General features: G+C 54.8%; 1 protein-coding gene and 1 long non-coding RNA gene across 3 annotated transcripts in view; one reads left to right on the top strand and one right to left on the bottom strand.

Annotated features, from left to right (window-relative positions):
- Window positions 1-12,878, bottom strand: part of HIP1 (huntingtin interacting protein 1) — a 137,350-nt gene that overhangs the window by 81,372 nt on the left and 43,100 nt on the right. The gene's annotated exons all lie outside the window — the stretch shown is intronic.
- On the top strand, window positions 40-10,787 carry LOC116580606. Of its 2 annotated transcripts, XR_004281729.1 has the most exons (4): window positions 40-1,380; window positions 3,326-6,851; window positions 10,423-10,579; window positions 10,668-10,787. It is a non-coding gene; the product is annotated as an uncharacterized LOC116580606 (long non-coding RNA). The 2 variants fall into 2 exon arrangements; XR_004281728.1 differs by having other exon boundaries at window positions 10,423-10,787.

The raw sequence follows: 12,878 nt of genomic DNA, 5'->3' as shown, positions 1-12,878 counted from the left end.
CGGGGAGCCTGCTTCCCTTTTTCGCCCTGTGCTCTCTCTCCCCATCTTCTCTTTCAAATAAATAAACAAAACCTTTAAAGAAAGGAAGGAAGGGAAAGAGGGAGGAAACCGCGGGTTCAGAAGAATGCCGGGACCCTCAGTGGACTCTGTTCTGTCTCCACCAGCTCCCAGGCCACCGCATCCAGCTGCTGACTCAGCACCTCTACCCCGGGGGCAAGGATAGGGAGTGGGAGGGGCCTCAGTCTCCCAAGCATCTCACACTCAAGGAGTCTAAAGATATATTCTTCTTTCCCTCTGTTTTCCCATTTTCTGTCTCCTTGGTGGTTCTGCCTCACACTTTGCTGTGTAAGCTAGAAACTTCGAAGTCAGCCTTGATCCTCCATTGACAACCCCCCCCCCCCACCATCTATCTGGATTCGACATCCATGCGATGCTTTCCTGCAAACAGCTTCCAGTCTGGGTCTTCCCTTCCCATACCTGACGGCTCCCGCACTGGGCAACAGCAGCCTCCTAACTGGCCTCCCTGCCTCCAGGCTCTTCCACTCCGCTACCTCTTCCACACATCTAACCGCAGCTTAGATGTGGGGGGAGCAAACCTCTCCATAGGTCATTTGGCACTCAGGGTCCCTACTAATCGGGCTCCATCTCCATTCTAGTCCGTATACGCTCCTCCTCCTCCTCCGCCCCGCCCATCAGTTAGGTCCTGGCCCATCGAACTGCTCGCAGGAGCTCAGGACGCTGCTGGAATGCCCTTCCCTGTTCTCAGCTTAGAAGATTCTTGCTCGCGTCCTTCAGGACCCATCTCAGATGTCACCGTCTCTGTGATGCCATCCCTGACCCATCCAGGCACAGCTGGTCACCCGCCCTACAACGGACAGCCCCTGTGCATAGCCTGAATCATCCTGGGAAGGGACGGTCCCTCCCCTGGGCTCTCCGTGCTCCCCATGTGAGCTTCCTCGGGCAGGGACTGGGCCTCACTGGCCTTTCGTCCCGCCCTGCCTCTCGCCAGACTTTCAATTCCCATATCACGGCTTCACCTTAAACAATAAAAAGTACCACGCGGGCCCCCAAAGGTGCGGCGGATGAGTCCTGGTCGAGGGTGACACCTACTGGGCAGCCGCGGTTCTGCAGCCCAGCCCTACAAATCCGTACCACACTTCCAGGCCTCGGGCTGCGAATCCCAGGGCGGGATTCCCAGGAATGAGGTTTCAATCAAACAATCTTCCCTCCAAAAGAGCCTCCGAGAACGTCTGTTACTGTGCAGCAGCTGCAGAGGGCGGCGACGTTCAGAGAATGCCTTTTTGTCCCTTCTCCGTCGGATCCTTTAAACCATCCGGCAAGGCAGATGGAACAGGTGTTACGACAACACCTGTCTTGCAGGTGAGGCTTTGCAGAGACAGTCGGCCACTGATCCCAGAGGAAGGCACTGAGACGGGGAGGGGGGGTCCAAAGGTTCATTAGCTTTGCGGATGGTGTTTCAGTATTTTATAAGGGGGATGTCCTGACATACTATTATTTGCATAGGGGCGCCTGGGTGGCTCAGTGGGTTAAGCCTCTGCCTTTGGCTCGGGTCATGATCTCAGGGTCCTGGGATTGGGGCCCCACATCGGGCTCTCTGCTCAGCAGAGAGCCTGCTTCCCCATCTCTCTCTGCCTGCCTCTCTGCCTACTTGTGATCTCTCTCTCTCTGTCAAATAAATAAAATCTTAAAAAAAAAAAACCTATTATTTGCATAACAGTGGATATTACTGAAGGAAATGTAGACTCTGGAGTCAGACAGGCCTCGGGCTGAATTCTGGCTATGGATATGGGTAATTTCCCTAATCTCTCTGAATGTTTGTTTTCTTACCTGAAAAACAGGGTTTACAGATACCTTCCAGGATTGGTGTGAGATTAAGCAGTCTGGTGCATAGAAGGCCCGCAGGGCAGGGGGAGGCTGGCCCCAGCTCGTCCCCAAACAGTCATTCCCTCCATTTACTTGGCGCCTAGTTCCTAAAAAGTTCTGGATTTTTTTTAATGCTTAAGTCAAAAGAAGAAAAGGATAAAAAGCCAAGGGTATCAGTAGTCATCCTGATTAAAAGGAGAATAAATAAAGAGGTTTCCACGGGAAAAAAAAAATAAGGCACTGCAGTTCCTGAGCTACCCCTGCTGAGCAGAAAGGACACCAGCCTCGGCCAACAGCTCAGTGGTTCCCACTCCTCCTCCCCTGGGAGCTGCGGCAAGTGAGCCTCGGTCAGAGCGGGTGACCCAGCGGGACTTCCGGCCTGGTGGCTCCACTGCCAGGGCTCCCACCCGGGTCTCCTTTTTTTTTTTTTTAAGATTTTAATTATTTGGGGCGCCTGGGTGGCTCAGTGGGTTAAAGCCTCTGCCTTCAGCTCAGGTCATGATCTCCCTGTCCTGGGATCGGGCCCCACATCAGGCTCTCTGCTCAGCACGGAGCCTGCCTCCCCCTCTCTCTCTGCCTGCCTCTCTGCCGACTTGTGATCTCTGTCAAATAAATGAGTAAAATCTTTAAAAAAAATTTAATTATTTGACAGAGAGAGACACAGTGAGAGAGGGAACACAAGCAGGGCGAGTGGGAGAGGGAGAAGCTGCCCTGCCCCCAGCAGGGAGCCTGATGTCAGACTCAATCCCAGGACGCTGGGATCATGACCTGAGCCCAAGGCAGATGCTTAATGACTGAGCCACCTAGGCGGCCCCCACCTGGGTCTCCTTGAGCGGAATGTGGCCTTGTCAATGCGTCACCCTGACTCCAGTGGGAAAAGCCCTCCACTGCCTCTCTATGAGGGGATATAACCACACGTACAACTTGAAAAAGAAAAAAAAAAAATCCTTAAACACAAGCATTCCTAGGTCTAGAGTGGATCTAAGTATCTGAAGGTAGAGTCTCGGGTGACAAGTCGGCAGGTGGGCGCTGTGGGTGGTTGGTGGGGGGGGAGTGTGTCGTGTGGAGAATAAATGTAACCACAGAGAACACTACTGAGTTCTTAACGTGCGAGGCGTGACGGCAAGCACTTTGTACGTACTGTTTCTTTAGTCCCTAAACAACCCTGGATACGAAGTGTTCTGCTATTGTCCTTACTTTACACGGAAGAGAGGGAGGCCCAGAGAGGTCAGGCGGCTTCCCCAGGGTGCCACAGCTAACAGGCAGGGGGGCCAGGGCAGAAGGTGGGCAGAGAATTCCACAGGGAGCCCCGCCCCTGGGCGTCCCCCACCCCTGGGCGTCCCCAATCCCTGGCCCTGCCCTGCTCATAGGATATCTGCCCTCACCAGGATGGGCAGGCAGTTTAAACTATGCGATTATTAGTATGTGTTTTTATTTACAGGCTTTTCTTCATCCCAAAGCCTTGTGACTCAGCTGTGAGTACAGCGAATTCCCCTGCCTTCCGCAAAGTGACTTGCCCTAAATTCCCAGAGTAGGGCACTGGGCACCTGTCATTCAAATGTGGGGCCTGCCTGCTGCCTCTTGGCCCCCAGTCCCTGTCCCCCCTCTCCGCACCTGCACCTGCGTGCTGCTATGTTCCAGGTGTCTCCGCTGTGGGTATATGGGGGGGGGGGGGCTCCCAGAAATGACTCCTTAAAGTCGTATCAACATTTCCCCTGGACGGATTTCGCCATCAACACACAGAACAGGCCTATATATTAGAGACACCTCGCATGGTCCCAGGTATTCCAATTTCTGAAACTACGGTTCCAATACATACTGACGGTAAGGCACCAGGCGGAAGGGGCATGACTGCAACTTGGTGGGGGGGGGGGGGGGAGCTGTAAGCAATGACTGAGATTTGAGAGCACGGCTGGGAAAAATCCCAGAGCCACAGGGGGATGAGACGAAGTCGAAGACCAGGAGAGAATGCAGGTGGGGACCCATGGGTTAAGAAAGTGCTGGAAAGGGGAGTGAACGGCCATGCAGAGACTCAAACCCCCACCTCCTCCAGGGATGCTGAAGGTCAGCTTCCATTTCAACAGGTTCCTGCCCAAACCTTTCACCTGGAACCACTGGTAAGCCTTGAGCACTCGGAGCACACCTCTAATTTTATACAGAATCTTAGCTATTTGCGATCAGTGCGCAAAATGCATTTTCCAGGAACCCCTTGTGTTGGTCTTCACAAGGTGGCCCAAACGGGGAGCCTGGGTGGTAAGCTTCATAAAGCCCCATGAGGAGCGCTGAGCAGGCACGGAGCCACCAGATCCCTGCAAGGGCCTGGCCTCCCCGCAGCCACTCAGTAAAGCCCTCGTTACTAAAGCGGGATCTCAGGGAGTGCGGGCTCGAGGCTGCATTAAACCTCAGAAGCATCTGTGCGGCGCTCTGCCCATCACAGGGTACTCAGGACCATGGAACTCACCCGAAATGTGCCAGGCACCAGACCAGATGCTCTGCCTTGTCCTGTCTTTTCCTCCCCAACGTGGATGCTGAGCTACAGAGAGGCTGGTGACTTTCCAAGGTCCCAGGGACATGACCACGGCAGGTCGTCTACTGCTGACTCTGTATCCACGGCCCACCTTCCCAGAGCAAACTCCTTAGGCATGGCAAAGCTCAGATCACAGTCCACTGCCTGTCAGGACAGTCCATAAGCCTTCTAGGACTAAGGCCAGTGGAGCCCCTCCACCGGCTGGGAGGTGTCTCCCCCAGGGCAGTCTCCAGGCACCAGCTGGGGATGTCAGGGCTGCCCCGGGGGATCTGCGGCATAAATGAGTAATGAGATGAGGCATGAATGGTCACTTAATGCTGGCAGAGCTCTGCACTCACCAGGCCCCCTCCAGGGCCAAGGGACACACTCAGGAGCTTGGGAGTGCCGCCCACCACAGAAAGTGCCTGGAAAATGTACCCTCCTGGGCAGGCAGGGGAAGGGCCAGGGTTCTCCTAAGTAGAAGAGCCAGAGGTCTAGGGTGCCCCTCTCACTATGACACAAAGTGTACATGAACCCCTGTGGCTTAGTCCAGGTTTTATCACCCACAGATCTCAAAATCTAGAATTTTCTTTCTAGTCCTGCCTACCAGTGGCTCCCTTTAGGGCTCCAGCTGCTGCACGGCCTCAGCCATCCCAGAAAGGGGCTTCTCTCCAGAGGAACAGGTACATGTCACGGGCACGCCAGTGGGCAGCCAGCAGTTTCAAACGGATGAAACCAGAAGGGTCCTCGGAGTTTTCAGGCATTTCAGGGGGACGAGATGGGCCGGGCAGTGCCAAGCTGCTCCAGGCCCCTGCTGTCTGGCAGACAGGTACTTCCCCACGCCCGAGGTGGGGGTGTTCTAGAAAGGCAGTGTGTGGACAGAGCCCGGAAGGGAGCCTGGAGGCTGGGGATGATCAGGCACGGCCCCTGCAGGAGGACAGGACAGCAGGCTGACCGCACGTGGGAGGGGGACCAAGAGTGGAGAGAGGAAGAAGCCAGCTGTGTTCTGGACCCATCAGAGTCAGGGCTATCTCCCTGAGCAGATACACAGGGAAGGAAGAGGGAGCCCCAGCTAGAACACAGGCTCACATGCACGCAGCAGAAAGGCAGACAGCCGCCGTGTACTCAGAGCCAAGCGTGGACCCTGGAGCTCCAGCAGGACTGAGCGAGCTCAGGGTGAGGACCCGGTGTGCGTCAGAGGCTGGGCGGGGGAACGGCTCCTGCAGTCCCTGCAGAGTCTCTCGTGCCCATCAGGACAGGAGACAGGCTGAGCAATGCAGAGAAGCCTAGCACACTGCCCGGAACGGACTTCTATCCTGCAAGGTAATGGCCTGGCCTCAGGATGCCACTTTTAGCAGGTGGATTCCCGGGCAGCAAAGATCTGCTAGATTTTTTACAGCGTCTCCAGGCAGGCTACGGTGGCTGGCGGGTTGAGGGGGCCCACTGAAGACACCGAGACAGATGCGAGCCACTCAGCCAAGTCCCTGAGTCAGCAGACTGGCCTGGAAACCTCTACTCAGGAGGATGGGGCTGCCAGGGCACTCTGCCCCTGCCTGCCCGGCTCCTGCCTGGAGGCAGCAATTTCGGGCACCCTCAAACGGGCCAGCCCAGAAGTTGTCAGCCTCTCTCGCTTGCCCCTCCCCAGGAGGACAAGTCCAGGAATCCGTCTCTGCCCAGGTATCTAATGAGCAAAGACGTGTCCCAGAGCCATAGATCAGGGCCAGAGGGAGCAACCCAGAGATGTCTGTAGTGACCGCGGGCTGGCCCTTCTGTGCTGGAGGCGGCGGCAGCCGGGCAAATTCCATGTTATTACAGCCTTACAGGAAGCCAGCCTGGCTCAGCTGTTAACCAGCAGCAATTTATGGGCCTTGGGGGAAGAGGGAGGGAGAGGAGGGGAGAGAAAGGAAAACACAGTCCTCCGCCGCCCCCCTCCAAAAGAATCGATGCCGAGTTATTTTTAGATGCTTATTCATTCCACGCATTTCTTTATAAGAGCCAGGACATGGGCTCTGCACAAAAACCATTGGGCAGGAGGCAGCTGCTCTCATAGGAGGACGGGGCTGGGGGCACCTGGGAGCAGGTGGGTGGGAGCATGGGAGGGTCTGCAAGGACACCCCCTCCTGGCAAATATCTCCCAGGATTCTGGAGGCAGAGTCCGGAGCCTGACCGAGGAGAGGCTTTTCAATCCGAATCCCCAAGTTCAACCTCCAGCTTTTTCTTGTTAGATGGCCTAGGGCAGGTCACTGTGGAGGTCAGATGAGACTCTGTCTGGGCTTGGAACCCCGGTTAGGTGTGGCGTGGGGCAAGTCACTCAACCTCTCGGGGCCTCAGTTTCCCCCATCTACAGAGGGAAGCTGGTCAATGCACACGGAACACTTAGAAGATTGCCTGGCATACCCCGTGTTACATGAGAGTCCGCGATCACTTCTGTGAAAGCCGCACATGATCATTCTCACTGTCGGTAACAATGATCGCTTAGAATTACACTCGGGGCAGGGGCACCTGGGCGGCTCAGTCAGTTAAGCATCTGACTCCTGATTTAGGCTCAGGTTGTGATCTCCGTGTCCTGAGATCCAGCCCCACATCTGGCTCCATGCTGGGTGTGGAACCTGCTTAAGATTCTCTCCCTCTCCCTCTGCCCCTTCCCCCTTGCTCTCATTCTCTCTCTCTAAAAATATGCATAAACATGCATATACATATATACGTACACACACACATACACACACACACCCCCCACGGGGTAGGGTAGAGCACGAAGATAAAAGCCTCAGAAGGCCTGAGGTGGGAAAGAGCAAACAGAGAAATCTGTATTCACAGCCTAATGCCTGCCAAGGACGGGCGTCCAAGAGGTTTTGCCTCTGTTTAGATGTGGATGCTGTGACTCAGTTTCTCCTCCTGCAAACAGGGCAATAAGCACTCCTGAGGGGGTTGGGGACTGACGGAACAGGAAGCCCACAGCGTGGCTTCCAGCAGGTGCCTGGTACTATTAGTTGACTCTGGAATGAACTGTCCTTGTATGACGGCTAATCTAGGTCTCACCTTGACTGGGTCACAGGGTATCCGGAGATCTGACGAACCGTGATTTCTGGAGGTGTCTGTGGATGTGATTGGCCTTTAACTTGGTGGACAGAGTAAAGAAGGCGGCCCTCTGTGATGTGGGCAGACACTGTCCAATGTTGAGGGCCTGAACAGAACACAAAGGGGAAGGCCAGGAGAATTCTGTTCTTTTTTTCAGCCTGACTGTTGAGCCGGGACACTGGTCTTCTCCTCCCCGCTGGACTGGGATTTGCACCACTGGCTCCCCTGGTTCTCAGGCTTTCCCACTCAGACTGAGTTGCACTACTGCCTTTCCTAGGGTCTCCAGCTTACAGATGCCAGCATGAGCCAATTTCTTATAATAAATCGGGATTTCCTTCTCTCTCTCTGTCCCTCTCCCTCCCACCGTCTCTCTCTCCATATATATGTGGGTGTGACACACACACACACACACACACACACACACACACACACACACACTGATAGCAATATATCTATATCTATAATGTTCCGTTTCTCTGGTTACTCCCCAAATCAGATCCAGACCCTTCTAGGATCTGCCTCTGTCAACGGTCACCCTTCTTTGCATGGGCCACCCTTGGCCTGCCCTTCCCCAACAGCCCCCTGCTTCCCGGGCTGCTCGTTCTGTCCTCGATTACCCCTTTACGTTAACCCAGACTTTATCGACCGCTCCCTCCTCCTTCCATCCAGTAAGGCTTTACTGAGTGTCTGCTGTGGACGTGACACCAGGCTGTGCTGTGACTACTGAGACACATAAATCAAGGTCTTACCCCTCACATCATTCCGAGATGATGTAGCGATTACCTGCTTGAGAAGAGGCTGCAGGTGTCCAGGGAACACCAAGGAGGGGTTGGGGTGGGCGGCAGAAGGTGTAGGAGGCTGGGGACACACTCTTTCAGCAAGTGACAGACATAGGTGTTCCAAGCAGACTCAGCAGGACCCTTGCGGGGCAGGGGGGCACCAGGATCAGAGTCAGAATTCCCATGGTCCTCACTGCCTGCCAGCCCTGTGTACCTGGACCAAGTCAGGTAGTGGGTTTCAAGAGTGAAACCCTACTGTGTCTCACCTGTTTGCCCCCTTCAAGGGCTGCTCCTTCTCTGAAGTCCTCCAAGGCTGAGCACCCAGCAGGCCCCAGCAGGGACCTCGGAACTACGGTCCACTTCTGTCATGGTATCTCAGTCTTGGGTGGCAACATGCTGGGGGGAGCTGTCTCCTCTCCCCCACACTCCCTGCCAGCCACCTCAGGGATCATTCAGAAACACAGGCAGGCCACCCCCTCCTTAAAACTCCCCACCCACAGCTTTCAGGGTGGCGGGGGTGACTCTCAAGGGCCTGCCACCCACCCCAGCCTCACCCCACATCGCTCCTGCCACAGGGCCTTTGCATGAGCTGCCTCCATCCTTTGTATTTCTCTCTCCCTAGCAGACACACACACACGCGCGCGTGCGCACACACACACACACACACACACACACACCACCTCATCTGTGAAGGGTTAGGCTCCCCACAGCATTTCGTGCACATCTCTAGCTCCGGTGGGACTCCTTGGGCAGGCTGACCCTTTGAGGGCAGGAACCTGGTCTCGTTCCAAGCCCAGTTCAGGACCAGCTCTTCCAAACTTCAGGTGAGGCTCTTAAAGCATATACATAGGGAAAATTCTGCCATTGCTAAATACTAGAAGTGACCACTTTAAATAAACGGTGACAGTAAGGAGGCAAAGCTTATTTCATGCTAAATAACATCTATGTCATTTGCATTTGCTAGAATCGGTGATTTGAGTAATAAAGGTTTAGGAAAAACCAGCCGTGACCTCAGGAAGCTGGGGAATTCTGCTCCTCCCCTGGGCAGGGGTCACCTCTGTTCTCAGAACCCCACTGGCAATGAAGCACTTGATTAATAAGGCCATTCCTACAACCATCAGACCCCCGCACCCACACTCAAAGTGCAACCGAAGGCATTGCACTCTCTGTGAGCCTCTGTTTCTCTTTTCATAAAATGGGTATAAAATCATCCCTCTCACAAGAGTTTGTCGTTAAGGATCAAATGAAAAATAACACGAGACAGTAGTTAGTAAGCTGCGAATGCCCATGACATTTTCTGGGCTGCAGAAAGTTCCCTTTATTGCCAAGTTTACCAATAAAAAATAAACCTGTCCATATGGATCTAACAGGATCTGTTTCATAGGGTCTCTTGCCAGTTCCTACCCCATCAACCTTGCTGTTCCTCTCCTTGCCCGGCCCCTAGGATCTGGTTCCACTAGCCTCCTGGTAAGAGCAAGGATTCTACCTTAGACCATGCATAGCTGTGTGACCTAGATGAGGGCCTTTCCCTCTCTGAGCCTGTCTTCTGGAGATGACCAAGGCTTGTGGACAGATTAACTGGGATGATTGATTTCAGTGCCCGGGATGTGTGCTCTGTGACCATGAGCTCTTGGGCCACCTTGGAGATCCTGGGGAGCAGAGCCCAGTTCCTACACCAGATAAGCAGACTTCTCTCTCCCCATGGGGACCAAGTGGGGACAAGGTATCACCTGGCATTGTTCCCAGTTAGATCTGGTGTTGCACAGAGCCTGGGGACAGTCTCCCCCGCTGCGAGCTCCTACAGGAAGAGGCATGGAGGCCACGGAAGCACCACGGGGGGGGGGGGGGGGCATCAGTATTGGGGGTGCAAATATCTAGAATCTTCTTTCTCCTCCCTTCACACAGAAACCCCCCGAAACAGCTCCCCTCATGAAGTTTCAAGCTGTTTGACTTGCCAAATACCCGGCCCATTCCTCATTCTTCACTTTAAAATCACTTTTCTCCTCAAAGCTGGAGACACCGCCTTAAAATACAAGGTCTCCAGCAGAATTTCTTGCTGTATTTTTAAAAAGTCTAGAGTCAATGCCAGAAAGAATGGGGAGTTAGGGCTCTTGGGACTTGTTCTTGGACCATGACGGCGGATGAGGCCACGGCTTTCTCGTCTCTTGTTCGCAGCTGAATCCCGGCCTCCGGAACAGCACCTGGCACGGGGCAGACGCTCAAGTACGAGCGGCTGACCTTGGGAACGACCGGTGTAAGAAATCCTTTCACCCGTGTGCCTGGCGCTAATCGGAGTCCTGGGGCTCTCAGGGGACTGCGGTGCCTAATGCAGGTGGGTACCTTTGGCTCGACCAAAGGGCTTTCCCGTCCGTATTTCAGATGTCCGCACTCTGCGCTAGGAGTGTAATCGCCTTTTGCAGATGAGCTGAACGTGACAGAGAGAAGCGAAGGGCTCGTCTAAGAAACAGAACTCACGGGACGCCTGGGTGGCTCAGATGGCTAAGCGGCTGCCTTCGGCTCAGGTCATGATCTCAGGGTCCTGGGATCGAGCCCCGCATGGTACTCTCTGCTCGGCGGGGAGCCTGCTTCCCTTCCTCTCTCTCTGTCTGCCTCTCTGCCTGCTTGTGATCTCTGTCTGTCAAATAAATAAATAAAATCTAAAATGCTGTATTTGATGGATAACAGAAACACGACAGAGGTCAAAAGCATGGAGAGAGCACAACAGGTCGAGATGATAAGCAGAAGACCATGAAAACAGAGAAGGTTTGCATCAAGTCCAGGAAAAACAAAACCAACATGTGGTCTGCTGACCTCCCAACCCTTTCTGTTGTGCCCTGAGGAATCTCTTATGCCATTTACCAAAACAACAACAGCAAAAGCCAGCACAAAGAACTTCCCCAACATCAAAGTCTCCTTGGCATCCTCGTCCCACCTCCTTGGTTATGATCAGTGTCGGGGAAGAGAGAAGACCAAGAGCAGAGCCCCGGGAAAGCCTCCATGTGGAATGGGAGGTGCGGTCCATGCAGGGACCCAAGAAAGCACAGAATTCAATGGGGCGGGGGGAAATGGGGACTCTGGATGCCCCTACAAGGAGGAGGCGTTGGCTGAATGCCACAGGGAGGTGCTGGAGGACAGGAGGGGGGCAGGGAAGGCAGGAAAGGCTCCAGTGAGGTCTCAGGTACCAAGGGGGGGGGGGGGCAGATGCAGCAGGGTAACTCAGGTCTAGATCAGACTGTGTGACACGGAGCAACAGGGGACAGGAGGCAATGGGAAGGCAGGGAGGTGGCTCGGTCTTCGGAAGAGGCTGGTGGCCAAGTCACCGGGAGTTCCTAAGGGGCTGGAAAAAACCTCCAGGAGGCGGTGCCATGTTTAAGGTTGGGGAAGACTTACACATGCTCTTTGCAGGAGAGACAGGCATGTTTGCTGGAAATCTCTGAGGAGGGGTGGGGTCATGAGGCTCAAGGGAACAGGGGTGAGGTGAGCCACAGTCAGGGGAGCGGGGGAGAGAAAGGGGTGTATCCATGGAAGTCAGGGAGAAAACCAGCAACGCAGAAGGGGCTTGCGCGGGAGGGTCTCCATCTTTTCCGAGAGGCTCAGGTAACCCGGGAGAGGACGGAAGATTGGCCACAGAGTGGTGTTCCAGAAGGGAAGGTGGGGAAGGGGTTTTTGCATGGTGAGGGGTGACTGGTGAGGAGGGGAGGTGGTGAGTATCAACTCTTCTTTCAAGAGCGTCAAAGGAGGGGCACCTGGGTGGCTCAGTCGGTTAAGTGTCTGCCTTTGGCTCAGCTCTAGATCCCGGGGTCCTGGGATCGAGCCCCACATCAGGCTCCCCGCTCGGCGGAGAGCCAGCTTCTCCCTCTGCCTCTGCCCCCCACCCTCCGCGCTCGCTCTCTCTCTCAAATAAATAAATAGGGGAATTACTGAAGACACAGAAGAGAATGCGGACGACAGGGCCAGGGTGCCGGACACAAGCTTGGCAGGCCATGACCCCAGCAGCCCCTGCACGCCGGCCACTCCATGTGGGGGGCTTCTGCAGCGAGCACCCCGCTTTGCACACAAGGTGCCACCCTGCCGCGGCTGTCCACCCAGCACGTGCATGCCTGGTATCCTGGACGCCACTCCAGGAATTTACACGTATCCTCATGACATCTCATAAGCTGTCCTGGGCCCATCTGTTCCAGTACAGTGACCAAGAAAACATTCACCTCCGGCCGTGCTCTGCCAGGCTCCTCTTCAGCTCGCGCCAGGGATGCGCCAGGTCGCGTGAAGACCAAGACACCGTCCTTGCTCTCAAAGCACTCATAGCAAGGTGGGGAGGTAAACCATACACGGATCCTTTTTTTTTTTTTCTTTTAAAGATTTTATTTATTTATGTGAGAGAGAGAGAGAGCATGAGCTGGGGGAGGGGGAGAGGCAGAGGGAGAGGGAGAAGCTTAACCAGCTGAGCCACCCAGATGCCCTGAGTGTCCAATTCTTGATCTCAGCTTAGGTCTTGATCTCAGGGTCCTGAGTTCAAGTCCCGTGTTGGGCTTCATGCTGGGCATGGAGCCTACTCAGGGGGTAAAAAAGGAAGGAAGGGGGACCTTTCCCACTGCCGCAGAATTCGCTGCTGTGACCCAGAGCTGGGGCTC

This window comes from Mustela erminea, chromosome 20 (assembly GCF_009829155.1).
Source record: "Mustela erminea isolate mMusErm1 chromosome 20, mMusErm1.Pri, whole genome shotgun sequence".
Lineage (NCBI taxonomy): Eukaryota > Metazoa > Chordata > Mammalia > Carnivora > Mustelidae > Mustela > Mustela erminea.
Note: the sequence above shows the minus strand (reverse complement) of the source record. Positions and strands in the feature narration are given on the sequence as shown.